The following is a 24,367-nucleotide window of genomic DNA, read 5'->3' as shown; positions in this document are numbered from 1 at the left end:
CATGCACAAGGTTTATTTTTTGCAATTTGTTAGTGTTATTTTACACTTGTGGCATTATTTTCTCTTTCTCTTTTATTAGAGAGACGTTTAGGGTTCAATCATGACATATAACCTCATGGAAAGGTGTTCCACATCATGATCTATCATTTCCTACTTCTTGCTCATTTACTGGATCTTTATCTTAGCCTCAACGTTTTATTATAAATAGAAGAGGTTTTCAAGTCACTTTGTACACACACTTAACTCTTGATCTCTCTCCACTTGTTTTGGGTTTTGCTGGCTAGAGAGATCTAGATGATGAAGCCCTAGACGCAAGAGGAAATGAGATAGTCTGGCCACAGTCAAGAAGTATTCTATATGTTGTCCTAATAGAGATATGATGCCCTAACCGCAGTCCAAACTAGGAGTTGAAGTTCTTGTTCAGTTGTGCACTAATCTGCTATCAAGGGAGGGCTAATGCTGCCCTAAACGCAGTCTTAAAGGAAGAGTCATAGCCGCAGCCTTGGAGGAGCCCTAGTTGCTGTACAACGTGCCCTAGCCACAAGCCTTATATGCTGTCCTAAAGGGATTAAATCAAAGTGAAGAGAGGCTCCTTCGATGTCCCAAAAGAAGGCTCTTCATCACAGCAAGGAGGCTTCCATACGCTGTCAAAGGAAGCTCCAAAAGAGCCCTAGCCACAGTCTTCTATTCACAGCTAAGACGCAGTCAAAGAGAGCCTAAATGAACCCCTAATCCACAATAAGAAAGAGACTCAATACACAGTCCTAAAGGATGTGTTTTAGGTGTTGTTCAAGTAAGGAGACCTAACACATCTTAGCCGTAGTCTTGAAGCCCAACCGCGTTGAAGGGAGAAGTCTCTACAACTGTCTTATGAGGAGGACCTATACGCTGTCAAAAGAGGTTCTAACTTTGAGTTTTCTTCTAGTCTGGGTACTTGTCTATGATTTATGGCACATATGCATGCCTTGAAAGTGTGAGAATGCGCAAGAATAAACTCCTGGGATAAATACCCATTTGATTATAAGGACTTCTCTTACATTGATGTGAAAGTGTCAGGAAGGAAATTTGCAGATATCTTAACACAAAAACAAGCAATCACATTCCATTAAAATGCACTTAACTTTACATATGCCCAAAAGCAGAGGAAATAACTAAGCTGGAATCTGATCCAAGAAAATGCCCCATATTATCATCCTATGCTTAGTAATGCTTACAAGGAAATGGGTTGGGTATGTGTTTAAAGTTTGTACAATCAAAAAGAAAGAATCTAAAGGTAGCCCCAACAATCTGAACAGGCAACAGGATATCAGTTTACCAAGTCAATCTAATAATGTGGCACATATGGACTCATCTTGATATTGCTGCCTTGAGTTTACTGGCTATTTCACTTGTCAAAGCGAAGGATATTCCCTTCAATTATGTGTATACAATGGGCCAGTATCTTGAGCACTGAGGAATCAGATGAACGCAGTTGATTTTATCTCTCTAGAGGTAGCACTGGTGTATTCTAGCTGTGTAAGTGTCATTTAATGAGGTTGCAACTTTTCACATATTACAAAAATACGTGAATAAATGGCAAGATCATAAACAACCACACAAACGGTAATTGTTTTCCATTGAGAAGAATCTATATACCCCTCTCAAGGTCTTGCAAGGCAAGGACATGGATTGAGAAGAATATATATACTCTTCTCAAAATATTCCTAGTTCTCCAAGTCGCAACCGAGCCTCAAGAACTTAACAGTTGGGAAGCATTGAAACCATATTCTTGTACTCTGGTTTTCGTCATATGATTAATTAAGACACTAAAAAACTATACAAACATATGCATCCTATTGATAAAATCGGTATACCCCTATCAAGGTCTTGAAATGCAAGATCGGCTAGATTCACCCAGTTTTGGGTTGCGGTGTAGATATACGTATACTGCTCAGCCACAACTAGTATTTTTTCCTTCATCGCTTTCTTAGCAAGTGCAGAAGTGCCAAGAAAAAAAAATTATGATTTTTTGGAAGGTCAATAGTCGCGGGTGTTTTAGTATAATTTTATCCCTGAGATGACAGGTTATGACGAAATCTGCAACGACTGGGAATCCGGTAGGGTATACGATGGGATGTAATGATTCTCGCTGGAGTGGGAGGAAGCTGCTATGGTCCCTGTCTCTTCTACTTTCCTAGTTCTGCTATGATATCGCTTGTTGTGCGTCTTTTCTACTTTCCTTGTTCTGCTATGGTCCCTGTCTCTTCTACTTCCGTCTCTGCAATTCAAATGTCTATGTGTACGATCGAAAATCTTCCCCATCCAGATGAAATGGCTAACCTTCACTCTACTCTCCACAAAAGAGATCTAATTTGTTAAGGTTTTTAACCCAAAGGATCCATCTCCCCTAATGATTCATAAGAAATACCCTAAGCATAATCATAACTTTACAAAATACTCAGAGTGGAGGGTCCCCTCCTTAATCTCCACCCAAATCGGCACTAGCCGTCAATGTGCTCCCTCTTGATGAATCATCTCCTCAAACCTTCGATTTGATGTGCAAACAGAAAAAGCAATTCAGGGGAAGTGGAGGTGCCTTTGAATTAATCCGCCCATTTTTAGTTATGATGGGCATGGGAGCAATGTCAAAGATGATTGCAGGCAGGAACTGATCAGGGAAAACTCTTTGATTACCAAAGAAAGTGGGATGGTACGCCTCGGCAGAGAAATGCCCTCCAAATACTAATACTAATGAAAATTGTTGTGCCCTCCATGCAATGGAAAAATGATTCAAAAGAAATTATTTTCGAGTTGAAGAGGTGACCCCAGGAACAACTTTTGTGCCCTCCATAAAATCGAAAACCCCAGGAACAACTGTTGCGCCCTCCATACAATCTAAAAATGATTCAAAAGAAATTATTTTCGAGTTGAGGAGGTGACCCCAGGAACAACTAAGGAGGTGCGTCAGGTGGATATAGAGGGGGCTACAGAGGAGGCAGGAATGGCACTGGAGAGGATCGAGAAGCTAAAACATACATAAAAATTTTGCCTGCAGTTTCTACACCCTATCTTCAAAGATTTAAGAAAACAAACAGAAAGCTAAAACACATACCTGTTTTAGGCAAAAACTATGGAAGATCGGCCTCACAGAAAAAATAATAGTAAATGCAGAGCTGGTAAACCTGTCTTGGCTATTACTCCTCAAAGCACGCTGATCTGTCTGCTCAAAAGTTTCCCAAATCGTTGAATACCAAATATTTAGAGCCCAACTTGCCAAATATCATATAATAATATAAGCCAGCTGGTTCAGAAAATAAGCTTTCCTCCTGGGCGTGAACCCTGACAGTGACACCTTAATCAATCGTTGGAAGAGAATGTTCAGGCGATGGGACTTCGAGCCAAGGAGATAAGAACAGCCGATTCGAGCCAAGCCCAGCCAAGGAGATAAGCGAAATTTTAAATTTTCCCACAAAATTTTAAATTTAAGTCTTCTTCATAATATTTTTTTAAAGGTTCATTTGCCAGCAGTTCTATTAATTGAATTTTCCCACAAAATTTTAAATTTTCCCATAAAATTTTAAATTTTCTCACAAAAATGTTTGAAAATTCTTCATCATAATAATTTTTTAAATGTTTATTTGCCAACAGTTCTATTAATTTGCGCATTTATTTTATTAATATAAACCATATAATATTAACTAACCTTTGCATCCTAAAAAATTTATAAACACACATTTGCATCCTATAAACTATTCATCTTAGAGGCATTGGGAAGTGGTTTTGTACAATGTGCATGGTTTATATTATTGCTAAATCTTAAAAACTATTCGTAGGCCCTAGGATGATAATAGTGTTTCTTCTTAGATGATGTCCAAGGCCCTAACAAAAGTCATCCTTGTTGGGCAAATCCTCACATTAAACCTATACAACATTTATATACCTATGGTTTATAATGATGGCAAATAGTGCTCCTCATCACCTAATTGTGCAAAAAGCCCCAACTAACCTAGTCTAGGTTAGATGTCCCCGATATTAACATATTATCCTACATTATCCATTAGCTCATGGAGATAGAGGGTTCAAGGACTCTCACTTGATGGTTGGGGACTATAGTCCATCAAGAGGTCAAATGTCGGGCTAACTGTGTTAAGGACACCTCAAGGTCAACCAACACTAATGCAATGTATTAGTTGTTCGTACATCGACCTATCAAAATGTCACAATATTGGGTAGTAGACATTAGTAAGTAGGACACTAGTCACCAACAAGAAACCTTGATAACTATAGAGTAATGATGTGGTGAGTGGATGTGGACCCGAGGATACCACATGTCAATTGTGTGGCAGTTGATTTGACATGCTAACGTCTCATTATGATGTGGCACCAATGTGGGTCTAGATGACATGGCATACCAATGTGGCAAGTGATGTGGGATGTTGACATGGCAATGGAAGGTTGACTTAGCACCAAGGTGATGTATAGGTGGTAACCATATAGTGGCGACGTGGATGTTGGGCTTTTGGATGTTAAGATATCAACTAATTAGTATCAATGACACTCTTTAGCCTCTTCCCGAGGCCCAGTGGCTTGATAGCTCGACCATTGGCCTTTCAAGATATTGGGTATTGAGAAATTAGGGCTTCAATCTACAAGCTTGTCTGTATGTTAGGTGTCGAGTATCAAGACAGTAAGTATGTATAGAGCATTAAGGAAAATCATGTGTTTCGTGTGAATTTGGGCAAGCTTAGAAGTCGAGTTGCAAACTACTACAAGTGTCCTTATTTTTCTACAAGAAACAGTGTAATGTGAAGGTGAATATGCTAAACGTGATATTGGATGGCAATGATGCTAAGGAGAAGTTGGAAAATTGAAAAGTGCACCTATCCAATGCATCAAAACAACTTGTGGTAGGGTTAATCTAACAAAATGCAAGGTTGTAGTGCTTCTTGTACTTGCAAAATAGAGTAGAGTGTAAGAAACAATGAATAATACATAATGAACAAAAAATTAAAAATAGTAATGGAAATGAACTAAATTCAAAGTAAAAATTCTATATAACTAATATAACAGTGCTACAACTATCATAAACTATCTAAATAAACATGCATGAAAGTAATGTTCATAAATATTTTGTAGACATAAACAAATGTGTGAACAGAAATGATACAAAAGGGATATCGACCACGTAGGTTGGGCCTTACACAAGGAAACTTAAAAACCTTAGAAGAAAGCTAAACTAAGAGCTGAATCAAATATCACTTCGATTAGCAAAAATGTTGTTTGTACATGACAAAGTTACAAAAAATGCTTAGAATCTAAACCTCTCGTATTATTCACATGCTTTCCTACAATTTCCTTCTAATCCTATTATGCTACTCAAGCCTATTGTTTGTACAAGTGGATAGGAGGAAAACTCCTTGAGTGGAGGATTTGTGTATTGTTTGGCGTTCAAAGCATCAGATTAGTCATTTCTAACCAACATCCGTATATCTTTTCTAGAATATTTCATTCCCTAGAATTTTTTGGTATTTTTTGTCAAAAATTATATAGTAGAAAAGTTCTTGCATCACACATCAAACCAAAAGGATACAAAACAACACACACACTTCTATGTACAAGGTACAATCACAACTCAATCAAAACAATCATGTCAATGTGTGCCTATTTTGGACACAAGAAAAGGATTCTCGTACATGAACTCATGGAGGAGTTGAGGTACCATATGGTGTGCCATGCCATACAAATTTTAACTATGAGACTCCTAAAGATTGATGATAACAAGGAAAACCTAGAATCATAGTGTTATTAGGAATAACCAAAGGACATAAAAAGTGAGTGGTCCTGTGAGCTACTGTGGCTCCATGACAAGGACTATGAAGACATAAAGGGGTGACAAGAAACTCATTGACTAGTAGCAATGTCCTATTTTTGCCCTATCTAGGCCATGCACTCACTCCCCATATTTGAGGATGTCTGCCCGATGGACCGATTGCCTGGTCCATGAAATCCCCAGGACTAATGCACCTTCGCATTGTGATTGCTATTACTGCGATGAGTATTATTGCTACTAGCCCCCTGTTGCGGCTGCCCTCTTCCTCCCATAGGAAAAAACATCACTGGATACCTCGAACAAGACGGGTCCGGGAACAACGACCTATGACTAAATCTAATAATTTGTTGGTCTTTGCATACCCACTCCAGCTTAACAAGCCTAGTAAAGCTCAGGATTGAAAGAAAATATATTTAGTAAAAACCCTAACGCTAAGGGTTTGACAGTGAAATTGTGGACAAATCCAACGAAATAAAGATCGACAGATAGGGGAGAAGGAGGCTAGCTCAAAGCTATGGTTGAATCCCAACGACTTGAACAATAGTAATGAAGCTTCAATGTCCCAGACTGAGAAAAAGTCAATTAAGCGATCTATAGAAGCCTTTGAGTTTGTTTTCGTGGTTTCTTTAAGACTTTGTGATTTTCACTGATGAAAAGATATTAAGCGTTCACCAGCTGCAATTAGTAACACTTTCGTTCAAAGTTCATCCAAGCAATTAATTTAGTTTTTTATAGTTTAATGTTATTAAAAACCTATCCTTCACAGGTTGGATGACTATGGTGATATTTCTTCCCAGGCTTATTCTCTCTCAGGTTGGAAAGGGGTATTGTGCTGGAATTAATAAGGCTTTGGTTCAAAGTTTATTCGAGCATTTAATTTTTAATTTTAATTTTTAATTTTAATGTTATTAAAAATATACCTTTCACGGGTTGGATGACTGGTGATATTTCTACCTATGGTCATTCTCTCTCGAATCTTTTGGAAAAGGGTATTGTTGTGTAATGGAGGTATTGGAGGCCAAACAAAGATGGAAGATACACTTATGTGAGTGGCCCAAAGAATATGATATATCTGATATGACCTAATGACCTCAAATATATCTGAGAACCGTATCCTTCTCACTCTCCCTCTCTCTCCCACGCTTTCCCACTCTCTAGATCTCTCGCTACCTCCCTCTCCCTCTCTCTCCCTCACTCCCTCTCTCCTTCTCCCTTCCTCCCTCTCTATCTCTTCCTCTGCTTCTCTCTTTATCTACTACTCTTTCATGCCCACTCTCTCTTTATATCTTTATCTCTCTCTCTCTCCCCCTCTATACATATCTTTATCCCTCTCACTCCCTCTTTCTATCTCTCTATCCAGAGTTATTTTAGTACATGCACCATAATTCATACACTAGCATTGAGCTCCACAATTGTGTTTAAGCATAGATCTCTACTTAACCATGATGACAAATCATCAAACCACAATCAAGACTTATTAGTGCACACAATGAATTGGGTTAACCCACACATTTCCCACATCATCTAATTTATTCTCACTAAGCTAATAATGGTCATATGCCAAAACCATTATTCAAAATTGACCTAATCGCTAGATGTCTTCCTCCTATGCTATCCACATTGTAGGTCAATATCCCCTATATATGGCTCAACCGATATCCCCTATCCTCATGCTAGTTCTTGGGCTCAAAGTTGTGAGTACCACGATGAATAGAAAGATGATATTGAACATAGATAAATGCATTAAGAAATAAATTCTAATGCATTTGGATTATATTGTTTTGGATTAAAGATTCCTCTATGCATTTCATTATAGAAGCAGATATGTCCCTCCAAAGTTGCTTGAGTGTCTACTAAAAGAGGACCCAAAGTTTATCCTAATTCATGGAACAAGGTAGCAATCAACCTTAAGCACAGATCTACTAGTAGACACTAGATCAACTTTAGAGGGACATATCTACTTCTATAGTGAAACGTGTAGAGGAATATTTAATCCAAAATAATATGCTCTGAATGCATTAAGATTTATTGTTCAATGTATTAGGATGTTGTGGGTTGTCTCTTCCCTGTCTAGTTGAATTTTTAGATCCCCTTCTCTCCTTAAGATCCTTCCAATTGTGGTTAGAGTTCTTAGATGGTTGTTAGGAGGAAGCCCCTTTCGGAAAGGGACATACAATTTGAAGTTGCCTAGCTTGTTGGGCCATACTAATACCTTCTCTGAATACCAATAGACGTCCCTTATCATGCACCTTGGTGCATTTTGTTTTTTTCTTCCCCCCCCGTTCTCTATGCATGGTCTATTGGGTGTTGTTCGTCCTCTGCTGACTCATACTCATTCGAATCCGCTGCTCTAGTATCCTCAATACAAGGTTCCTGACGAGTGATGCCATCAAAACGTCCTGAAGTGCGAGCCACATGAGCAGGCTGCTAGCCTTGGGGGTCTGCTCCTGATGAGCATGGTACATTATTCCCAATATTTACGACGCCATATGTATTAGTTCCATGAACGCTCGTGCCCTCAACCACCACATAAGACGCCCCCTGTACATTTGTTGCGAGACCTTGTTGTTCGAGTTCCCAATACTGTAACTCCGATGGTGATGGGATATTCAGGACCGGTTGAGCCTGGTCCTCCTGCAGTTGAAGAAAGTTTGGATTTACCATCGAGCCCGGGTGGGAAAACCCTAGGGAATTTAGGGAAACCTTCACATCATCCATCTCTGACGTAAATGCGTTGACTTGGATTTCCAGTTCATGGTGTATCACCGGTGAAACCCCAGTTTGGTGTTGATGTGGCCCCTCAACCCAAATTTGGGAAGCCTCCATAGAATGAGAAGAATAATCCACAAGTTCCTCATTGATATAAAATGATGTTCACATGTACTCTGTTATACTATCCCCATGTGACGCTGTGCACAACACCCTCCGAGAGACATTGGCCCAACCGAACAAAACGTTCACCTCCACTGTTTGATCCCCTTACTAGTTAACCGAGAAAACCCGCGAGACCATAAGTTGCCAAACCGTCGCAGATAAATATAAACCAGGTGTATTGACCCTTGTTTGCTAGCATTGTGACCACTCTCTCACGCTATTATCGCTCCTGGGTGTAGGTGAAAACCCATCTTCGCACCAGAAAAAACCCTAGGGTTAGACCGCCATGGAAATTCGTCTCGGATTCTTCCATCTGATCTTCTCTAGACAAATTCCTTATTTCCATTTGATTTCTGTTCTATCTACAATTTCTTATCTAATATTGGAGCATCTCCATAGATTAGTTAACCTTACTAAACCAAACATTTTATTAGAAATAATCATTAATCTTATAATATTACGACTTCATTGCACTTTTTGACCACACACAACTTGTTTTTATGTCATCATAATTCACCTTTAATGTAACATGATTACATTAAAAAATCAACCAAAATCCCCTCAAATAATTTTTCCTACATAGAATTCTTTACCATAAACAATACCTCCCCATTAAGCCAAAAAAAACACTTACACATTTCATTTAATTCCAATTCAACTAAAATCCCCTCAAATAATTTTTCCTGCATAGAATTCTTTACAATAAGCCATACCTCCCCATTAAGCCAAAAAAAACACTTACACATTTCATTTAATTCCAATTGAAAAACACAATAGCATTTCATTTAAGTTCCATTCAAGGTTTCATGGCATTTCTGCTTTTCAAATATCAAAACTTGTTCATTTCCCTCGCGTTCCAGGGTTTTTCAAATATCAAAATTTTTTCATTTCCCTCACGTTCCAGGGAGGAAGGTCGCCATATCATCCCATTATGTTTCTCAAAGATCAAAATTTATTCATTTCCCTCACGTTGCAGGGTTTTTCCAGGGAAGAAAGAGGAAGGTCGCGGCCATGTTGTCGCAGGTTTGATTTGATACATTTGGTTGAATACAAGAAATTGGATTCTAGGTGCCTCCAATCGTGGTGGTTTCATTCTACGAAGGGATCTGCACAAGGTTCCCCACACTCCTGTGCGATGGCCCATCCCCAAGCCTGCATCACTCTTTGCAACTTTAAAATACTTCTAGACAAGTGCAAGAGGCACTCAAGAGGCTGTATGTACAAGATTCCGTAGAGGAAGATGGAGCCGAAGGTATGTGTTATGTGCCAAAGAAGCGATAGGTGTCTTTCCGACCCTGAAATCAGTGAAGAAATTAAGCAGAAAAGAGAGCAAAAATGAGTTGATTAAGACGAGGAAATAAAATGTCCCAAGACTGTAGGAGGTCACCATCTAGATGCTCTGCCACAAGTGGATTGTGATGATCCAGTCGTCCCTATAAATGTCAGAGACACAAAAAAGGCCTCAGATTTGCTTGTACCATAGGGTTCCGAGAGTTCCGGAGCAATGAAATCAGATGCCGAGGAAATGGATGTGAGCTAAGACAAGCAGGATCGAGGCTCTGTGCCAGAGGAGAGGTTTCTAGAGGATACTAAACCCACTCAAGAGATAGGTAACTACATTTTATTTTTATTGTTTAATTATAAGAATTAATGCAAGAAACTTGCCCATGAGTGACTTCCGTTGGTTTAGGTGATAAGTCTGGATGGTAATTTTTCTACCAAAATCGCCTGGTGCTTTTCTGTTATGCCATTTAGGTGGCATGGACAACAGTGATAGTAAAGCCTGGTGGTTGGGTTAAACTCTGCTGACCTCACTAGTGAACCAATGCCTTATTGGTGGCTTATGTAGAGTTTTTCACTTTTGAAATAACTAATAGCCTGCATGTCATTCAATAGAACGGTTTAGGTTGGATGTCAATATTCCCAAGTAAATTTTTGTTAAAACTACGATGGGAAATGAATGGAAGATTAGGTCTACCCCTGACCGATGGACTTCTCTACCCTGTGCTACATACCCATTTAATGACATGCAACATTGTTCAGATCAATGTCAGTAGAGGCGTGACTAGTATACCTCTTTTCCATTCAGTTCTTGTTCCTATTATCATTTCCATTCCTCTGTTGGGATTACACTTCTACAACACCACCAGTCTTTAAGTGCATGATATATTCAGGGAGATGGGTGGGTTCAAGTTGCTTATCCGTTAAAATTCTATAGTCACGATTCTAGTTTTGTTTTGTTTCTAGTTATGTTTATGTTTCCTATTTCTAGTAAAGTAGGTTTTGTATCTCCAAAACTCAATTTTATAGTGGTAATGTACGCCGTCACTGAGGTGATTTACGCTTATAATTCGCCAGAAACCTTGAGTCCTATTTCTTGTTCTATTCACCATGCAGTCATGTCTCTTGTTTTGTTTATGTTTTACCCTTTTTGGTAAAATACGCTTGGACTGTGGATTGATATTTTAACAAGATGGGTTGCGAGTAACAAGTCCCTGCCCAAGGGCATGATGCTAAGAGAAAATACTGTCAATTCTTGCATCCAAAAAATGAAAACAGTCCAATTCCATATCCCACAAATAGTCTTCTAATGGCATATTTAATCAAGTTCAAAAACATACAGTAAAACAAGTAAGTCTAACTCCATATCCCACAAACAGTCTTCCAATGTCTAATAGGAATTCCTTTTGTACAAGAGTAGAATATAAGTACATTGTACTCTTTCTTAGAAACCATATTTCCTGAGAGAAGATAATAGTCCTAAAGTTATGAACTATTAACTATCATTGTTCATAAAGTTTCTTTTGAAGAGAATCAAATTATATCAATAAATATGCAGAGAACAGAAACAATTCATCTCTTCCTCTATTTCTTTCAACTAAAATCCAAATGACATTTAACAACATAGCTAACTAGATAAGCTAAACTTATTTTGACAGCAGGATTACAAATAAAGATAAGTATAGAGTTATACTTGAGCCCTGAGCTTTACTAGCTTGAAATCAAAATCATCTTTAAGAGCTTGAAATCGGATGACACTATCCAAGATGGATGGTTGAGGCATGACGCAAAATTTCCACCACCATAATACTCCCCTATTCCCCTATACAGCACTCTGTTGTAATATCTAGCTGAACTAAACAAGAAGATACAAATACTTTAATTTTGAAAGAAGTCCAGTTAATTTGATCGAGTCACTATTCAACCATAACATCGAATTGGATCATTGCATCCTTTGGCCCCAGATTGTTTGGCACCAGCTGATCTCTTTTCCAGGTATTGTTGATGATACTCTTATGCTCTGTAAAACTTCTTCGCTGGCAGGATCTCTATCACGATCTCTTTATGCAGTGGCCTTTGGTGCCTTTCCATTGATTCCCGTGCAGCTCTTTCCTGATCAGCTGAATAGTAATATATGCCAGATCTGTACTGAGTGCCTTTATCATTGCCCTGCAAATATATGCACACAGTGCTGACAATTCATGTATCTGATGCAATTTCTATACATCAACCAGATACAAGTGTCTTTATAGTTTTTGCCTTCTATGGTTATGAAATAGGAAAACCACATCAGGATCCAATCATATTTTCTATAACCCACCCTGCACCTGTATAGCAAGATCCAATTATATTTTATATACCCCGCTCTGCACCCCTATAGCAAGTATGTTAACAAGCCATTGAAATGAAAAGTATATGGTAGATACATTGCCAAATACCTGGATTTGGTTTTTTGGTTAAGGAATCATATGAATGTGTGAAAGGCTTTGAATTTCAGCTTTCAAAGAAGCCAATGCTTCAAGCTGGCAAGTCTATTAGCATAGATATAAGTTAATTCCAAATTTATGAATATTAATTTTTAAAATACTAATAATAACATGTTTGATCATGTAGTTTTAAAAAAAATTAGAATTCTTAAGGATTTTATATAGCTTTTAAAAAGATTTGGAAATTTTTAATGTAAAATATTTTTATCCTAGTCAAATCATTTTAGAAAATACAAAATTAATTTAAGACTGAAATTTACACCTTAAAATTTCCTAAATTATGTGTTTACATTCGTTGTTATTAAGCTGAATGGGGATCCTAACAAACATTTGAAAATAATATAATGAACCACGCAGTGATATATGAGACTGAAGACACCCTCAATGCCTGCACTCAGAATTCATTAGGAGTTTAGATTTGAAGTGCAATTATAGAATATTAATGGGACTCCACTCCCAATTGCATTGCTTCAAACCAGAGAAATGAGGCCAGGTATACTAAAAACCGGTCTTTGCTTAAAGCACTAGATATATATCACAGCCTGGAGCCTACAAATCTTTTGAAGCACAGGAAATATAATTTAAATACATTAAGACACCCAAATCTGATTTAGTCCGATATTTGAAATACAGAGAATTCTAATGGCTTCCATTTGTTTTTTAACTAACTGATGCTTCTGAGGAAAGTTGATTTGTCATAAAAGTATGTACATGATTTTAACCAGTAATGAAAATTAAATTTCAGATCAATCTACTAATCTACAATATGCAATACGATATAAAATAGATTTGGGAATTCTATTAGCTAAGTTGCTTTTTTAGAACATGAGAAATGAGAAAACGGTTAGCGTGCATCTTCTGTCCATTCCAACTAGAGTAAGAAACCATAACGGTGGAGACTCCTTTGGCAGTGGCATCGAAATAGGGGGTCATGTGGATGTTGACTAATTGTTTATAATTGCTGACAGTGTTATTCTCATCGACACCCTGGGTTGTTCCACCATTGCCCACAAAGTGCTTAGCACACGCTACAATATTTGACTTGACAAACATCAATAAATCACATGGTTAGAAAACTATTTTAGGAAACTGTGGTACAATTGATTGATCAAAGAAATTCATATTCTAAGCATGGATAAAGCAAAAGGTTTGCAGCTTAATGTCCAATTATATAGAAAATTGTGGTACAATTGATTTATCAAAGAAATTTATGTTCTAAGTAGGGATAAAACAAAAAGTATGAAACTTACTGTCCAGCCACATACCGCACCCCCTTTGTAAAGATCTTGCAAACCTGCTCGCATCAAACAAGACATTCTAAACAGTGAAAACTTGACTCTCATTTTTGAATGAACTTCCATCGAGCACTTCCATGCCAGAGTCTTACAGCAACACATGGAGAAAATGTGTATTGAATGCCAGTAGATCGAACTTCCAGAGCTATGGCAGCTCCAATTCTTTTAACCAGATCGGGATCCCTGTATCCATAAAACGTTGATACAAATTGTTAGCCAAACTTTCTAGAAGATTTTGATTTTGAGGGAAGTAATCAGAAGCCAGAGTTCCCATGATATATTAAACATCAACATTTTCACCCTGATTCTGTTATTATCCCAATTCAGTTACTCAAGATTTTGCCCATAATCATTTAGATAACCCTAGTTACTTTTCAAATCATTGTCTCCTAACATTTTGCTCATTGCAATCAGAGTGCCCCTTGGCACTTTCCAAATCATAATACTACTTACGATGAAAAAATAATGCCTATGGATATAGGCCCAGGCTCTCTAGTATTGTCCAGAGATAAAGGGTTTTCATGAAATATAGCCGACCACTCAACCTACTCATTTGTTTAAATCATTAGCCATGACATTTTCTAGTTGCAAGGAAATGCTGTGAAGAAAAAATGGAGTTGATACTCTACTTGCCTGATAGCTCCAAGCCCAACATTGTGAGGGAAGACGGTAGCCCCATAGACATTGTTGTGACCATGAACAACATCAATCCCATATACACAACGGTTCTTAGATTTAAAAGAACTTTTAGGCCCCAAAATCATAAAATTAAGTCTAGCTAGAATAATAGGCATGGCTTAGTCTATTACATTGCAGTAAGTCATATAAGGAAAAGTACAACGTAGTGAGTGATACAAGGCAAAGTATATGGTGCTACATTAAGGAATTGCACGTGAAGTTCTCAGATCACTCCTGCGTGTCATCTCAGAACTATATTATTATGGTGAGGGAAAAAACTCATATTTTCGAGGTCTTAACTTATTTTGATTTGAGAAGCGAGATAGAAATGGATTTAGGGTGGGGATTAATGGGTGGAAAATGAAGATTTTATGAAGTTCTAATGATTTTTAGCAAATGTATATCTTATTGCAGAGAGGCCAGAGAATGTTCTTACCATGTGGAATACTACTTCGAAGGTATCCACCACAGAAAAGAGGCCAACTAGCCCTTTTACTCCTAATGCATTTTAAGCCCTATAAACATTTTCTTGAAAGTATTTTTGTTAGGTACTTGTTACTGTGATTTGCTCATATAACTGGATCCCATTTTACCATAACCCTTTAGATTCCTATGGTAATATGATTTCTTTTTTCTTCCATCTGATTTGTCTCAAGTGCAAGATTCAAAGAAAGTTTTCAATCTTAATCAATTATTGAGAATGCTAACATCTAAATATAATGTAGTTCATTGTTTTTAATTAAACCGTGTGAAATCAACAATAGAAGTCCTAGTGCCCAACAGGATTTTATGGCTTGATTGACAAATATAATAAAATGGAATAAAATAGAGTACTTCCTCCAAAATTTGTGACCTGACTCAACTAGGATGTTTTTACTTTGCAAAATTGGAAAGTGTTCAAGGTTGTAAGTTAAGATATGTATCAAGTGTGCTATATATAAACTGCACACTCTAGGTATAACACTAGTCAAATATTATAGCCAGTAGTAAATACGATGGTATGGTTAACTAATTTACAAGTTGCTTAATATTTATCCCCAAACCATAAAAACAAATGTGTGATTTGTTTAACCCATGAGTGAAAACGATTTCGATAGAACAACAAGGCTGCGATGCAACGGCATACCTACCCAACAAATAATTTATTTGCTTAATAGATTATAGATGTTCTATACAATAAACCTATGTGAATATGGTCATCTTATTAAACCAGACAAATCAGCTCAGAATAATTCGGTATTCAAAAGCAAAGATCATTTTCTTATACGTTCAAACATGTTCAAACTAGCCATCATTTTTATTCACTGTAATTTTCTGACACAGTCAAAGCCATTATATCCCTTAACATTTATTTACAAGCTCTGCCAATGGATCATGTTCAGATTTTGTGAACAGCACAACTTTCTCAAGTTACTTTTTAATGCCCACATACATATATATATACCTCAAGGGTAGTTTAATGCCCACGTACACATATATATATATATACCTCAAGGGTAGTTTAATGCCCACATACACATATATATAGTTCAAAGGTAGTTTAGGACTAACCAATCAGTTCATTTCTCAAATAGAAATCTCGAAAAAAAAAGATATACTACAGGTAAGATAGGAAAATCATGGAAATAAATAGCATTGATGACAGTGTATACAAATAGGTATTGTTTTCACAAGAGTTTTTTTCATTCCTCAAATTGTGCTTGGGCTAGAAAACAGAGTTTCGATGTAAATGTAGATGAGAACCTTCCTTTCTGAGAGCAAACCCGGATATTAAAGATATGAGTAAGAGGAAAACAGTTGCATATAGTCTAACAGTGAAGCAGGCAATAAAACATTGACCCCCAGCCCCTGCAAGGCCTTTACAACAGTAATATTTGAATGCTTAAATGACTTGCACCTCCCATTTGTTCTGGGCCATTGAAAACACTATTGTTATATTGAAAAAAATGACTTTAATGCTACTTCACATTACTCACTCAAGGTTTATAAATTATCTATAAGATCTCTGCAATTACCCAGGTATGTTTTACATAAATTGCAAATTTATTAAAAACACTGTGCAATGGGCTTTACATTGTTAATATGTAGTGTAAAATCCAAAAATTGCAAATTTATTATACAAATTGTGCAATGGGCTTTACATTGTTAATATGTAGTGTAATTTATTATACAAACTGTGCAATGGGCTTTACATTGTTAATATGTAGTGTAGAATTGAGAATAGGCAAATTACCTTGCCTCATTAGTGGAAGTCCACAAGGAGTGATAAAATTTTGCTCTATTGTACTTAGTATCTGAAACAGAAAAACCAACCAAAAGAAAAGAGTGTATACATACATGAATCATATCCTCTTCCTGAGAGAAACTAAGGCAGCAATAACCTCAGTACGTGATAGCAATAAGCTCTTTGGCATCCTTTATTAGGAGGTATCCTTTGACAAATAATTTCATACCTACTTCTTTTCACCAGAAGTGAAAAAAATAATTGACAAAATTGAGCTCAAGCATACTTGCATTGAAGCTTCTAGATTGTGGATCAAAGCTGAAATCTAAATACAGTCCCAAACCCCTGAAAGCATGAAACCAAGCATCGAAAAACCCCAAGAAGACCTGCACACCAATGAAACTGTGTGCACGAATCAAGCTGCCCATGAAGCAGAACAAAATGCCAGTCCTGCACCAACCTCCAACATGATCTATAAAATCTACAATCCCTTAAAAGATGCTCCAAGGATTTTAAACGATGAAAAAAGGGGCACAAACTATCTGACTACTTCCTTTTGGCATGGTGAACTTTGGAGGGCAGCCCTTGAACTACCAACGGAACAAAGACCCACACCTTGTAGCTCAAATGGAGAGACCATACACTGTGACTGATAGATCAATCGAGAATCCAGGTTGAATACCTCATACCATATGAGGGAACAATCTCTAAAAAAAGGCCATTTTTCCCTTTAACCCACTTGGTAGGTCAAGTCAGGCCTAGACATCCTGCCTGTATATGTGAAAGCTATCCACCAAGATGCCAATTCACTGACGATGGTCTGAAACCTCTGAAAGCATCAATGATGGAGCTAATCAATGGGTCTATTCGAGTTTGCTTTCAACGATGAAGCCAATCAATGGGTCTCTATTCGAGGCTATGGCCTAATAGGTATAAAAAGCAAAGTATGGATAACACTCCCTACTAAATATTGTGTCAAAGATATAGCAAATATGATGCAACAGCTAGACCAATCTAAAAATGGTCTCAAGCCAGAGTGAATGGGTCACAAACTCTACCTGAACAATGGCATGCGGAATTGTTTTATTTCTCTTGATCATGCAGAAGCATATGGGTCTCTACACTCTATATCTTGGCATAATTTGTCTCAAAGGCAAGGCCCTCACACCTCAAACCCATAAAGAACAATGGAGAACAATGTGACCTCAAGTTGCAAATCTACAGAAGGGAAGTTTCCATCCGTATGTTGATAGTAGACCAGTGATAGTAACACACTGCACTAAAGAACTTCAGACGAGATTTTCTCTCCAAAGAAGTCCAAAGAACCAAAAGAATATATTATAACACCCTATAGGTGTATAAAAACATAGTGCTATGATTAGCAAAGCATAGTGCCCTGGTTAGAGTTAGAACATGAAACTACTGTTCATCAGTAAAAATCTATCATCGAGAACTGTAAGGCAATCCTGATTGAATCTTTAGCCTACTAAACTGTCTGCTTCTTGATAATGAAGGAAGTCGAGATTCTGAACCCCCGTTGTCGAAGAGGTAATGTCAGGAAACCACAGAGCTAGCCTAGTGTTGACCACTCTGACATCCATAAGTCATATGGTACTTTCTTTTTTTGGTTTTGCTTTCTATTTGCCTTGGTACAATCATTATTCTAGCAGTTGTAGTCAGCCTGGTGCAGTAGTAGGAGGAAGTACTAGTAGTTTCAGTGCTAGTACAATATCAAGGGGTCAGTAGAGTGGTGGTAGTTCATACCCAAGTGTGGCTTCAAACATGATTTCTTTATCCTACTAAACTGTATGCTTCTAAGATCGCCCTTGATTCGTTTATACCGGGGGTGACATACCATAGTGAGGAGCTTGGCATAGAGAATACTGAGGTCCGATTTTGCGGGTCCAAGATATGAACCGCAGATAAGGGTTCCTTTAGATTAAGTGCTACGGTACTGGATGTAACACTATATGGTGCACTGAAATGGTTCTATCGCAGGCTCAGCGGAAGTGTCTCTTTTAACTAAAGGCACAAGTGGAAGCGCAACTGATAAAGTGAGCATGGTCAGAAGCTACTCGTATAGAGGTTGCAACTGACTTCAACAATGGACACAGATGCAATTCCAAGTTGGTTAAGTGTTCGTTGGTTCATGGATGCGTTGGGCACTCTGTCCCTAAATGCTATCTGCTGCCATGCATTTCAAAGATTACCACAAAAAGGAATCCCTCTTGGGTTACCCGAGACAATTAGCACAGAAAGGAATCCCTCTTGGGTTGCTCGAGACAATTAGCACAGAAAGGAATCCCTCTTGGGTTGTCCATGGACAGTCAATATCAAGGGTAAGTTTTGGATATTAATCTTTAAGTGGTTGAGATTTAATCCAGATATGGCTGTATCAATAAAGCAAATGAAATGAATGAAAGAGTGCATCCTAAGTAAGAGGAATTCAAATTAAGTGCACAGTGAACTACCATGATGTTGCAAATAACAACTTAGTCAATACAGCCAAGAGATTCAAGGAGCTAGAACAAAACATAATTGTACCAGGTAACATATTAGAGTAACTTGAATAAAAGCACAAAGGACTAGCCAATTACCGAGATGGTTTTCCAATTCCACTTGCATCTTCCAGATTGTGAGATTTATTTATGTAGGGGGGAGCTCTGATACCAACGTAACACTCTACGTTGACTTAAAGTGTTCAAATCAGTCTTGTTAGAACATAGATACCAACTCTGCAAACAATGGAAAAACAATATTTATGAAAACTGGGATTGGGAACATAGAACACAAGATAATCTATGCCATTGCATTTTACTTCAGCAAAAAGACTTCAAGTAGCAACAACAAGAGCTGAGGAAATGCTAGTGTGCTTAGGGAGACTCCCCCTTAGGTGAGCTTTCGTTAAAATGGGACTTCTTATATAAAAATTCTAGAAATTCAAAACACGAGTAGAAAGGAATCGATTATTATTAGGTCGATAGGCCTTCCTTTGAAAGAAACTTTCGTCGTCCTTTTGTTTCTGAGACTGACACCTGGCGTCCACATTCAGCGGGAAATTGTTCAATCATTTCTGTTATGGTCTTCATCCTTCAGGCGGAATGGTCAGAATTTTTGTTATCGGTGCCTAGAGGGGGTTGATATCCCTCGCTTCTGCTATCATTCGCGCCTGTCCCTCGCTTCTGCTATCATTCCTGCCTCTCTATCGCCGGAAATTGCCGTATGTGTCTCATCAAGGTCAAGAAGAGTCCCAAGCCCGTGGCATCTTGCGCCATGCCTGCGCTTCCTGGTAATTTATTACTTTCACCCTTTTCCCTTTGGTTTCCTCCAATCCCCAAGCTATTAAATGCTGCCAGAGGATATGAACTTAAAGGATGCTAATTTTGGGATTTAACTGTCAGGCATGAAGATAAACACTGATACTCTGATGGTGATAAAGGCAAAGGAAATTTATTGCTTTCGCCCTTTTGCCTTTGGTTTCCTCCAATCCCCAAGCTATTAAATTCCTTGAGAGCCCACATATGCCTGGCCATTGCAATTTGTATATTGATATCCATCGGAAGGAAGTCTTGGAGAGTGGATATCAGCCATCGGAGGGAAAATGGCGAACCAGTATTCCACCAAAAACTCTTTCAAAAGCCTGGTTGTGAGCACCATGATGAGTCGACTAAATATGCGCAGCCCTTTTTTGGACACCAATACCTTCCTATCCAACTCGTATGATTGCATCATTGCGGACGAGAGCAAGAGCCCATTGGAGAGAGAGGAGGCGAAGCTGGAGAAGAATATCGTTCAGATTATATCCAATGGGGACACTGATAAATTGGAGGCGAACTCCGGCCAGGCCGTCACCATTGGCGAGCACCAGGTTTGCGTGGGGTTCCACAAGGACCCAGAGCCCGGCTACCGCGTCTGGGAATGGCACGGTCACATCATGCTCTATGACGAGGAGAAGGGCTACACGACAGAGTATATCTACGGGAATTTCTTCGAGAAGGCAACTGAGTTTAAGCGTAGAGCGGCTAAACCCCAGGAGAAGAAAGACAAGGAGAACGAGGCCTCCGGTGGAACTGTGGACTTAGGAGGGCTTATTGATACCGTCAACGAGATGAACGCTCGAATTTTGTGCAGAAATATGAGTGCCGGGTCCTTCAAGTGAAGCTGCACGGTGGTTAATCACCGGGGTTTTTGGGCTTAGGGTTTATGCGAACTTACTGGTAAGAAGCCCCCCCTTTAAAACAAAAAAATTATGTGCATTGGTTGGTTCTGGTAAGTCGGCTAATGCTTTATTACTTTAGGAAAAGTATTTTCTATAATAACTGGTGGGTGGTAGTTGCAATATGAAGTCCTGAATTATTTTTGAGATAATTGCAGCATTTAAAGGGGATTTGTGCTTGTAAATCAGAAATGTCATGTGCTTGGGTTTGTTTCAGATGTGGAAATTATTCAGTTTTTTCTGATGGTCCCAAACAGGGCTTCAGGGTTTCCATGCCTTGTGCATGTTGTTGTTGGACACGGCAATTGCATCCAATTCTGCAAAAAATGTTGTTCTTTGTGAAATATAAAGGACCTTTTATTTGTGTGAAATCCAGGTATTGTAACCGCTGCTCTGATAAAATTTAAATATATTGTTTTGAAATTGCATGGTTAGTGGTCTGGATGCTATAATATGTATTCACTGTACCAAACTCTGTAGCTATGCTCTCATAAGCAGAGAGCAGCTGAAAGATTTCCATAAATTACATATTAGATAGGGCTTTTGGCATGCTTCTTCTATTAAGAGAAGATTATGGACAATAATTCATTTATTATCTCCATTGTAGTTTCTTTATGCTGCTTCTTTTAAAAATAATTGGAACCTGTATTGTCTTAATCAAGATGTATTATTCCTTATTAAATTTGTTATTGCATATAGATAAGGGAGGTGCTCTAGGCCCAGATCTTATTTTGCTATTGCACGTAGAGAAACGAGGTAATCTAGGCCTGTCTGGTGATAATGTGATGGTATTTTAATAAAATGAAGAATAGAACCATATCTTGGCAGGGATTAATTATTTATTTTACTTGTCATATTTGAATAACAATAAACTACTCTAAGCTAGTCTGGGGATGATGTGATGGTATTTTAATAAGATGAATTACAGAGCCATATCAGGGATGAATTAGTTATTTTACTTCATATTTAAATAATAATAAACTAACATAGATCCTGTTAAACAGGGCTGTATATTTGAATAACAATCAAGGTGTATATTTAAATAACAATTGTAAATAAACTAGCATAGATCAATGTTAGCCCGACAGGATATATTGAGTTATTAGTTGTTGAGAGGTAGGAATCTCAAGTTTTTTATCCTTAATAAATTGTGTATTATTTGTTGAGAGGTATGCATTTCAAGTTTTTTATCCTTAATAAATTAATTTAACATTGATTTATTGGTTAGTTTTCTCTCAAGGATTAAAAAAAATCCTGGTTCAATATAAAATAGTATATGCTAAAATTCAATTTGAGATGGTTCAGCATAAAATTTTATATACAAAAATTCAATTCGAGATTTTTCCATTGAGCTTTAGGTGTAGTTTACTTTGCAGTTTTACAATGTAAAACTATTTTTTTGGGTGGGTATTTTCTAATGTAAAGTTGATTCCAGAGGGAGTTCTTGACGTTTGCTGTTTATTTATGTAATAACAATTATATCTGTCTCTGTTTGTGTTGAATTGAGAAAATATCCTTCTCTGAGCTACGAGAAATATCTGGACTTGAGTTACGAACTTACCTTCTAAATCCAGGATGCAAAATTTCGCTGATGAACTCGTATTTTATCTTGGAAGGTTTGATGGCTTATACCGTTAGTTTGGTTGAAACATATAAATAGCCCATTGTCCATGCATTGTGTGGTGATCTGACAAATAAAAGAATTTGTCATTTTGTTTCTTAGCTATAGCAATGATCTGATGCAATAAAACTTTGATTTAGAAGTCATTTTTCCATATTCAAATAGAAGTGTTCATCTTTTATTTATTTAGTAGTGTATATATTAATGGGAAGGACTATCCTGTGTACATGGTTATGGTCATATGTACCATATTTATTTTCCAATTACTCACTTTCCATGAGATGCATCTGATAATAAGTTTTTTTATAAGAAAATGCATATATTAATTTAGTTGTTATTAATATGTCTACATATATAATTTGAAGTATTTTTTTGGAAGATTTAGTTAAATCAAGTTATGTAATTTACACATAGTATAATCTTTTGGAAGATTTAGCTCACAAAGTATAATTAGGAAAGAAGTAAGTGGCCCATCATCCACATATCATTTCTTCTATTGCAAGGAACAAACATAACATATAGTTTAATTAGCATAATTGTAAAGGATCACCACATATCCACTTCAATTCACACTTTATATGATCACAATTTGACTTGCACACACATTCACCCCACACACTATGCTCACTTAAACTTTGTATAAAGGGTATCATCTATTCGAAATCTTTGTAATTAGTTTCTTTGAGCTTATATATTTTGTTTCACACCCTAAGTAAAGCAAAGCCTCTCTAAAAACAATCCTAACATGAGCACACTAAATTCCCCACAGGGGCCATTGCACAATTTTTTGTTTACGTTAGGACCATGGGGGTAGGAAGCATATAAGTCATCATAGTTGTTTTGTCATATTGAAACATAGAAAGTTGTCTTTTTGGGAGATTAAAATCTTGCATCATCTAGTGAGAAATAGAGTACATGGAAAGAAATCCATAAATAGGGTAAGGCTTAAGTGGTGGATTATCACGAACCTTCATGTTGTCTCCCAACATGTGGTAGGTGTTCCAGGTCCAAAACTAACAACCAAAAGCTAAGATTCATCCACTCCCACTGGATGCGGGTAACTTAGTGGCCAAATATTAGGGAATATTTCCCTATAGGTTGAGGAGGAGGAGAATGAGGACCTAAGGTGATCTTGGTCAGGTTGTTCGAAGCGTTGTTGGTTCTTTCAAGATGTAGTACCAATACCCCTCATTATGACCCTCCCTTACCTTAGTTGGTTCATGGTTGTTGGAAATGTCACTAGTACTTTCGAGATGTGGCCCCAACATTCTACTATGAAATATTCTCAAGGACTAGTTACTATTTGAGTGGAAAGGATGTTTAGGTCTTTATAGGATAATTTTTATCATACACAAAAACTAACAAAACCTTTTTTGTTGATTGTTTCACATATTAGTTAGATAAAGGGAAAATTAACCATTTATTTTTTGCTTTGTTTTATGTATGTGATTCATTTGGTTTTCTAGAAAATCCTCCCTCACCATATATAAGTAACACACACTTTTTAGGGCACCATAGGGGACCTAAGAGTCACAAAACACTCTAAACACATTGAAAACATGCCCCCATTACTAGGAGGTGTGTCAGGTCTCTCATTGTTTCGACACACAAGGAAGAAAACATCCACCTTGATTGACTCGGGCTTTCTTGGTGCCACCTTGATCAAGATGCCTCCCCCTTAAGGTACTCCTTTTACCACCCCTTAGGGGAGTCCACATACTACCCCTCCAGGTAGTCCCACTCATACTTCCAACAAGGGACTCCATTGCACATTGCATTTCAAAGTCATTTTATGATGGAAAATACCAACCAAATCACATTTTTAGCTTCCTTAAATCTTCTAGATCATTTCTCACTTTCTTTTAGCTCCTAGTTCATCATGA

General features: G+C 37.6%; 1 long non-coding RNA gene across 1 annotated transcript; it reads left to right on the top strand.

The window, feature by feature from the left end:
* The first annotated feature begins 20,566 nt into the window (after positions 1-20,566).
* On the top strand, positions 20,567-21,421 carry LOC149261778 (uncharacterized). Its single transcript, XR_016248599.1, has 2 exons — positions 20,567-20,864; positions 21,121-21,421. It is a non-coding gene; the product is annotated as an uncharacterized LOC149261778 (long non-coding RNA).
* Positions 21,422-24,367: the final 2,946 nt, after the last annotated feature.

The sequence above is a fragment of the Pinus tabuliformis genome, chromosome 6 (assembly GCF_031772625.1).
Source record: "Pinus tabuliformis cultivar Carrire ecotype Pingquan chromosome 6, CPIR1, whole genome shotgun sequence".
Classification (NCBI taxonomy): Eukaryota; Viridiplantae; Streptophyta; class Pinopsida; order Pinales; family Pinaceae; genus Pinus; species Pinus tabuliformis.
The sequence above is the reverse complement of the archived record's forward strand: the minus strand, read 5'-3'. Positions and strand labels throughout refer to the sequence as shown.